The sequence below is a fragment of the Thalassophryne amazonica genome, chromosome 1, assembly GCF_902500255.1.
Source record: "Thalassophryne amazonica chromosome 1, fThaAma1.1, whole genome shotgun sequence".
Classification (NCBI taxonomy): Eukaryota; Metazoa; Chordata; class Actinopteri; order Batrachoidiformes; family Batrachoididae; genus Thalassophryne; species Thalassophryne amazonica.
The window spans coordinates 68,892,450-68,901,082 of record NC_047103.1 but is presented as its reverse complement, the minus strand read 5'-3'; the positions used below and the strand labels follow the sequence as shown (position 1 = coordinate 68,901,082).

At 43.2% G+C, this 8,633-nt stretch overlaps 1 pseudogene; it reads left to right on the top strand.

Annotated features, from left to right (window-relative positions):
• Positions 1-3,548: 3,548 nt before the first annotated feature.
• LOC117507278 overlaps positions 3,549-8,633 on the top strand; it is a 248,582-nt pseudogene continuing 243,497 nt past the window's right edge.

Below are 8,633 nucleotides of genomic sequence, written 5' to 3'. Positions count from 1 at the left end.
AGTGGCTGTGTAGCTGAGTTTCTCAGGACCTCACCCTGATCACCTGAGGCTGATCACCTGCGGCTCGTCAGGACTCACAGCTGTGGTGCATCTACATGGATTGGAACATGGTGGCATTTAAGACTGGATTACACAGTGTGTATTTGCCAGAGACTCGACCTTGTGACCAGACGGGTGAGATCGTCGTCTCGGGAGCCATCTCATCATCAGTGGATGCAGAGAATGTCCAGGTTTGATGCATGGTCTGTGAAAGAGGAGGGGGTGAGGTCTCACGCTCGTCAGCACACTTCCTGAGGTACGTTAGATTTTGTGACTAACATTTATACAGTCAGTAAATGTGGTGTCCCTCACACCTTATTATATTGAGCTGTATGTTGGTCGTGTAATCAGCTTCCACTGCAGTGGAGTTTTGTGAACTGGGTGTTCCATGCCTGCAGGGTGGGAAGCTGATTAGTAATCAAGCCAGGAAGTGTTTGCTGTTTGTGCACCTTTGAGCGTTCTCTCTGTGTGTTGAGTGTGGACTCACATAATGATTCCTTCTTTCACAGACTCGGTTTGTCGCGGCCACCTGGGGGGTGTCGGCGGGGTCCTTGGGTCCGAATTGGTTCTGGCTCTGGACCATTAGCGCTGCTGGGAGCGCACCGCAAAACCACCACGCCAGACCGCGCACTTTTATATTTTTTCACAGCACTGTTATGTTCATTAAACTCTGTTATCCTTTGTACCGTGCTCTGCTTATTTTATACTGGGTCCTTCAAACGCTGGTCGGTTCTCCGGGCTGCGTCCGACACATAACAGAACTCGATGTTTGCTTCAATTTTCTTTCATTAGTTTTGGTTTTGTTTCTTCTCAAAGTATAATCACAGGCAACCAACAATAAAATCTCCCCCATGACAAAATTGCTTTCCAACAAAAATGCAGAAGACTTTGAGAATGATGAGCTGCACTGATGAGTATCACAAGAGTTTCTTTTCATTCATTTCTTTGTGATTTTCAGAATGGCTTTGCACTTGTGTGCCACTGAGGATTCTGGTGTTGAGGTGCAGTTTTTGGATCTTTTTTTTTTCACAAACAAGCAAATGAGAACTAGAAACGAGAGCAATACCTTGGCAGAACTGGCAGTGCACATACACTCAATGCACACATAATTAGACATGCATGCTTAACACCTCATTAAAGTAAAAATTAACTTCTCATTAAAGAAACAGGCCAATCACATGGGGGAAACTCAGTGCATGTAGGCATACAGACAAGATCACGGGCTCTGCAAAGGTTCTAACCAAACATCAAAATTAGGGAGAAATGTGATTTGAAGTGAGTCTGAACATGGTGTGGTTGTTGGCGCCAGACAGGCTGGCTCGAGTTTTTCAACAAACTGCTGTTGGGATTTTCATGCACGGCTATCTCTGGGGTCAACATCAAATGATCCAAAAAAAGACAAAACCTCCAGTAAGCTTTGGTTTTCTGGGCAAAAATGCATTACTGATGACTCAGGTAAGCGAAGAATGGCCAGTCCAGACACCAATATTAAAGGCACCTTGACACTTGCACAAATTTGATCCCCACACTGGCAAGAAATATGGCGTGCCAGCGAGTCAACACGTTGTCAAGTGTTGTAAACTGTGCATGAGCTGTGCGCGGCTGTGTGCAATTTGCAAGACTTTTTTTAAATGTTCAAAATCTCTGGCATGCATTAATTTTGTGAACTAGACATGAACATTGTGTAATCTATTCAAAAACACTGTCACTGCGAGTCAGTGTCTCATTGCCGCAGCACATCTGAACGATTATGACGAGATGTTCCATCCACAAATTTTACATAATTTTACATAATTTTACAGATACATTATCTAATTCATAAGAAGGAATGAAAATGCAACTGTTTTACCAATCAATTGCAATATAAATATTATAAATAATTACCTTTGATACAATTCCACATGTGTTCCCCACCTCATGAAGCACACGGGAGAAGCTAGAGCTGCAGATAATTCCTCTATGATTCTGGGAGCAATGAGAGAATGGTTTAATTTGCCAGGTTTGAGAGCAAATGTGCTATCCACTATGAAATAATTATTTTATATAACGCGTCACAGACCATGACATCCAGCGGGACAAAACATGTCGCATTGGCACGGCATTGCGGGGATTAAATTCATGCAAGTGTCAAGGTGCCATAACTCAAACAACTGCTCATTACAATCGAGGTATTTCAAAAAGCACAACACATATGGCAGCCAACTCATCAATCAAATTCGTGGATGGTCTACTTCGTGTCCCCGCCACAAAAAGCACCCAATTTTCGTGAAATGTTTTTTCATTTTGTTATTTATAATCTTCCTCTTCTCCTAACTCTAACTATAATCATAGCGTTAGTCCTTACCCTCCTCTAACCCTAACCATAACCCCCCATCACCTCACATTTTGTGCCCCATCACGAAAAGCTCCCCATTTTCATGCCCCCATAGATTAATGTACTTTTCGTAATGCAACCATGAACTGCCATGCAACTGGGTTTCTACTTCATAATTACACCGATGAACTTGAAGATTTAAAGTCCTCTCAGAAGTGCAGGTTGGCTTCATGAAAAAGTCGTAGTAAAAGTTGTGAAAACTAATACACAAAAAGTTGACACATATCCCACCTATTCGTCAACCCGCAGGCAGTGAGGATGTCAAAGAAAACAAGATGGCAGATTTTTTCCATCTAACAACACCCTGCATTATTATTTTTATTCTAACCCTATCCTTAACCAAACCACAAACATGTGTCTCTGAACATTAAATGTGAAATGTGCATGGTGCATTAGAATTTGTAAGCATACGCACAATGCCATGCATTTTAATTTTCATATGATACCATACGAGGCACATCATGAGAATATGTTGAGAATTTGTGTTATTAAAGACATGAGGAAACTATGCATTGGGTCAGGTGTTATTTTGTGATTGTTAAATTATTTTCAGTATTGCATCATTATAAAATGTTATGCTTGGGCTGCTGGGCACATGCTTTTTTCCAGAGATCTATTGCTATTTTGCTGAAAAACACCAGTTACAAAATGCTATGACCACTACTGCACCTCTGAGCTGCTGTAAGGGATAAATAAACTATAACAAGTAGGAAAAATAGCAATAAATAAAGAAATAAATTCCAGTTTAAGAGAACCCTGAGTGCCCTTCTAGTTTGGAGTAGAGTTTTTTCCCCCATTGTTTCTGTGCAATAAATGGCAGACTTGACACGTCTTTGCCACGCGGTAATGACTTAAATTCGAGGGTGTAAGTTGAAAATAATTTTGTTTTGAATCTAAACCAGCCTGTGTCAGGATATTTAACAGTTTTTAATGGTTTGAACAAACTTCAGTGATCTCGGTTGTCAATTCGCCTATATAGTTGCGCGCTTAAAATCCAAGAGGAATCATATATTTTAGCTGCAAACTTTTTTCTTTTTTTTAAGTGGTGTGCGGCGCTCTGAAGTATTTTCTCCTGTCCTCTCCACTCGTGTGTCCGGCTGTAAGTGACGTGGCACCGGGAGCTCTCCTCCATTTCCCCGGAGCGGCGCAGACGTGCGGGTCGCTTGGCGGCCAGTCTGGTGTTGGCGCGCTCTGCTGAAGGATGTCCCGTTTGCAAAAATGACTTATTTCGCCGCAACAGGCTGCAAGACTGGCTGCCCTAATCGGCACGGAGCTCCGACAATCAAGGTGAGCGGCTCAGCAGCCGATTTCTTTTTTTTCGTTCATCTCCAACTGGACATCGCCGTGCGTAAAGTTTGGAAGCTGCGCTCAGACTGACAGAGTTGAGGTGTCCAAAATGCGCGTCGTGATGATACGATTTAAGACCGCTGATGTGGTATATATTCTTCCCCCTTATTAACTTTAATTTTGCGGCGTGGATATCTAAACGACGCGCCACACTCCCAGTGGAGCCTAAATATGTGCGCGTGGAGACTGTAAAATTTGTGTTGTACTTTAATGTTGCACTTGTGCGTAATTCACGTTTATATGAGGATGTACAAAGAACGCGTGGACGGGCGCACTGTTATGCGCATGTGCAGAAAAAAACAAATGATACTTTTGTTGCAGAAAAAGTGCTCATCGTGAGAGTGGGTTTTTCTTATTCTGAATAAATTGTATCTGTATGCATATTTTAGCTGTTCGTTCTTCCAAAAACATTTTTTATCACATCATTCAATATTACATATAAATAAATAAATAAATAAAAAATAGGAGCAGTACATTGGTCTGTTTTTAAATTAAATTAAATTAAATTAATTCATTTTTTTTCCAAAAGCACCTGCTCAGCTGATCTCAGTCCCGCTGTAACTTGTGTAGCCTGGGCGGTCTCTTTTGGAAAGGGTGTCCAGGTCAGATATGGGCCTCTCCGCTGCGTAAAACCCACGCACGCACCAGCGGAATCAGCCGTGTAAAAGCTTAACCTGGAGGCCACGCGCCACGACCTGACACCAGACAATCGGCACTCTGTTTGTGGTAATCCATTAAAGTATGAGGAGGTGCTGCGCTCCTTAATTTTAGTCAGCAGAAACGAGCTGAAAACAATAAGACGGTTCGTCCTGGGCCAATATTTACTGTCTTTCTATTAGATTAACGTGCCGTTACGCACGGTCCTTGAGTCCTTAAAAACATAAATAAATAAATACGTAAATAAAGTGACATTATTAACACTTATTCCATCAAATACAGTAAGAAAGCATTAATTCTGTAGGTTGTTTGCGCTTTCAAGCCTTTCGACAAAGTGATAAAATCGCTGCTGAAGTTTAATCAGTTTTGGGAAGTGCCAGCGCACTTGCCCGAACATATGTGACAAATAGTTATATTTGTCACATATGTTCGGAGTTATCGTTGAATAGAAGTGGTGCTGTGGCAAATGTGGCGGGAAACAATAAATATAACCATTTAATTGGAGCTTTCTTCACATTTATTTATTGCGTATTGTGATCAGAAATGGCTTCTGGTTTGACGCGCCTTTATTTCGGATGACTGAACGGCTGAAAACGCTGAGACTGGGGCTGTCCTCCGCCCTCCCGAGTTTCTAACGGGTCCCGAAAGAGAATGCGGCGTGCGTGCGCGCGCGCACGCTAATGTGTGTGGGTGGGCAGGTTGACGGTGCGCGCGGGGTGGAGAGAGAAACCACATAGGTGTGCGTGAGGGGCGCGAATTCAGCTGAGTGAGCGTCTCCGTCGTCCGAGAGAAGCCGCTCGGCGCGCCGTATCTTCCGCGCCATCGGGTGCCTCGCCGGGAAAACGGCTCTGGAAGAAGATGCGCGCAGTGAACATTCTCGCACACGCGTGCGGCTGAAACCGATTCCAGAGGAGAATTGGGAGCGAGAGTTGCGCAGTGATTTGGGGAAGAAGAGATGGAATTGTAACCCGGACAGAGGTGGGGGGGAGTTATGCGCGCAAAGTTTGTTTCGCAGATCTGCTGTTGGTGTGTTTACGCGCTCAGTCTGACGCCGCGATGGAATGACAAGAGGATGATGGACACTTTCCCACCGAAACTCTTGCTCAGTCATCCTTCCGTGCGCAGCAGGACCCGGTGCTGACCAAGTCCTCAGGACGCCGATCTGTCATCTGATTAACAAAAAGAAAAAAAAACAATCGTCCTATGATCGTGGGTCTGCAAAACGGAGCGAGAGATGGTGTGCGCACGAGCGACGTGCGCACTCATCACATTTAGGAGCGCGTCTTAAAGAGCTTCCGTCTTCATTCACGTTCACTGCGCTGCTCTGAACTTGTTGAACACTGAAAAAGCATCAGAGGGGCACACTGAGGACTGTCAGGACGCAAATGTAAGTTTTTTTTTTTGTTTTTTTTTACTTTTACTTATCAAGTTGACTTTTGGGTGTTGATGATGCGCAAAGTTCAGCTGATCACTGCTAAAAGTTCCTCTGGCCTGCTGCTTTAATTTGGATGGACAAGTTGTGCGTTTTTTTTTTCAATTAAGCAATTAGTCAGTTTTATCCAGCATAGTAACTCTGAGTTAGAGGGAAGTGTGGGAAATCCCAAAATCCATCCCACTTGCCTCAAATGTGGATTTGGAAACCATATTTTATGGTTTAACTAGTCATCATTTTTTTAAGAGCGCCCCCTTGCGGAATCTATTTGTCGTCTATCAATCACGCGTAATTCTTTCCATGTGTGTCCTGCTGGAGTCAACAGACCTGCCTTTAAAATGTCATTATCAATGAGAAAATGTATAATCTTCATAAGGCATGTGTGTCCTCTTGAAGAATCCCTGAATATGTCCTTGTGAATGATATCACTCTTATAAACCATTATTGATCCTCAGGGTTGATAGGTAACATGTAAAGGCAGCTTCCATTACTATTTAATTCCACATAAAATTAATCTTCTGCAAAAACCATTTTGTCTGCTGTGAGGTTTTTCATAAACCCAATTGCTGAACGGTTGAAAATCACCTTCTGTTGGAACCTCATTGAAAAATGCAAGATATTAATACAACCCGAGCCCCGCCCACCTACCCAGCTCTGTGAGTCTGTACCTTCATGGTCATCTGCATGCTTGGGCTGTGATTGGCCTGTTTGCTTTTGTGATGCATGAATGGAGCTGAACTGTGCTCATGAGAAAGTCCCACACCCTATGACTGCTATGATAAGCTCCAGGCCCCCCCGTGTCTTTTTTTTTTTTTCTGAAACACCTCACGAGAGCCAACTGACAGTCCAGAATGTTAACCACAGTGTCAATGAATCAGTGGATCAGCGGAGGAGACCAGAGCAATAAGTACAAGAAAATGTTAGGCTGTACAGTTACCTCCTAGACTAAGCTTAGACAAATTCTTAATCAGTGTTTCAGTATCTGGAATGAAGTAAAACTTGCCTAAACCTTCATCATATAAACTGAATACTCGCACTCACCGGACAAAAGCTCAAGTCCCAACATTTTTGTATAGTTTTCAATGTAATAAACACTGTGTATACTGGATTTTGTTTAACGGATTTTCCCTCACATTGGACAAAACGACCTGCCCCATCATAATGTATTCCCATTAAAAACCCCTTGCATGCGAACCCTCTCCAGAGCCTGACATACACCTGCTAAATGATAGAGACCGTAAGGGCTGTGATTTGTCCCTTTTACGTTTTCACTCCTTCCTCTCCTGTCATATTTTAAACATTTTTGCAGTGTGCCCGCTGATTGAATTTCAATCATGGATCAAATATGTTTGGCAGAAAAGTCCATAAATATGACTAACTTTGCAACACGGAGTCGGAAAAAGATGCTCAAATGACCTGCAATTCATGGAGGAAAATTGTACATACCATATCTTTGGTTTGGAGGTTGATTATTGTATAAAGAAGTGGAGCTTGTTGAGGGACAAATTTATCCAGAAAAGGCCACTGTTCCTGTGGTGAACTGCATAAAGACGCAACAGAGAACTTTACAAGGCTCACGCGCACGTCAGCGTCATTGCATGACCACAGAGTTACGGAGCTGCAGAAGCATAAATCAGGCTTTAGGATTTTAATGTATCACTCCACAGCAGACGTAGAAGAAAGAGTGACTCAACCAAATATAATCTTTTCATTGCACATAATGTCCGGCACTTAACGCAGGTGTTGACTTTTTCAGAAGTTTTGACCCGGGCATCAAATGAGATAAGCCCCTGTTTAAGGTCAGGTGTTTAATCAAGGAAATACGTAAGCCTAATTGGTGATGGAGATTCCCCGTAGATCGTTAAGCGCTCCTGACTGTAACTAAGCTGTTACATGTACACTCAACAAAAATATAAACGCAACACTTTTGGTTTTGCTCCCATTTTGTATGAGATGAACTCAAAGATCTAAAACTTTTTCCACATACACAATATCACCATTTCTCTCAAATATTGTTCACAAACCAGTCTAAATCTGTGATAGTGAGCACTTCTCCTTTGCTGAGATAATCCATCCCACCTCACAGGTGTGCCATATCAAGATGCTGATTAGACACCATGATTAGTGCACAGGTGTGCCTTAGACTGCCCACAATAAAAGGCCACTCTGAAAGGTGCAGTTTTGTTTTATTGGGGGGATACCAGTCAGTATCTGGTGTGACCACCATTTGCCTCATGCAGTGCAACACATCTCCTTTGCATCATCCGTGAAAAGAACACCTCTCCAACGTGCCAAACACCAGCGAATGTGAGCATTTGCCCACTCAAGTCGGCTACGTCGACGAACTAGAGTCAGGTCGAGACGCCAATGAAGACGACGAGCATGCAGATGAGCTTCTCTGAGACAGTTTCTGACAGTTTGTGCAGAAATTCTTTGGTTATGCAAACCGATTGTTTCAGCAGCTGTCCGAGTGGCTGGTCTCAGACGATCTTGGAGGTGAAAATGCTGGATGTGGAGGTCCTGGGCTGGTGTGGTTACACGTGGTCTGCAATTATGAGGCTGGTTGGATGTACTGCCAAATTCTCTGAAACACCTTTGGAGACGGCTTATGGTAGAGACATGAACATTCAATAAATGAGCAACAGCTCTGGTTGACATTCCTGCTGTCAGCATGCCAATTGCACGCTCCCTCAAATCTTGCGACATCTGTGGCGTTGTGCTGTGTGATAAAACTGCACCTTTCAGAGTGGCCTTTTATTGTGGGCAGTCTAAGGCACACCTGTG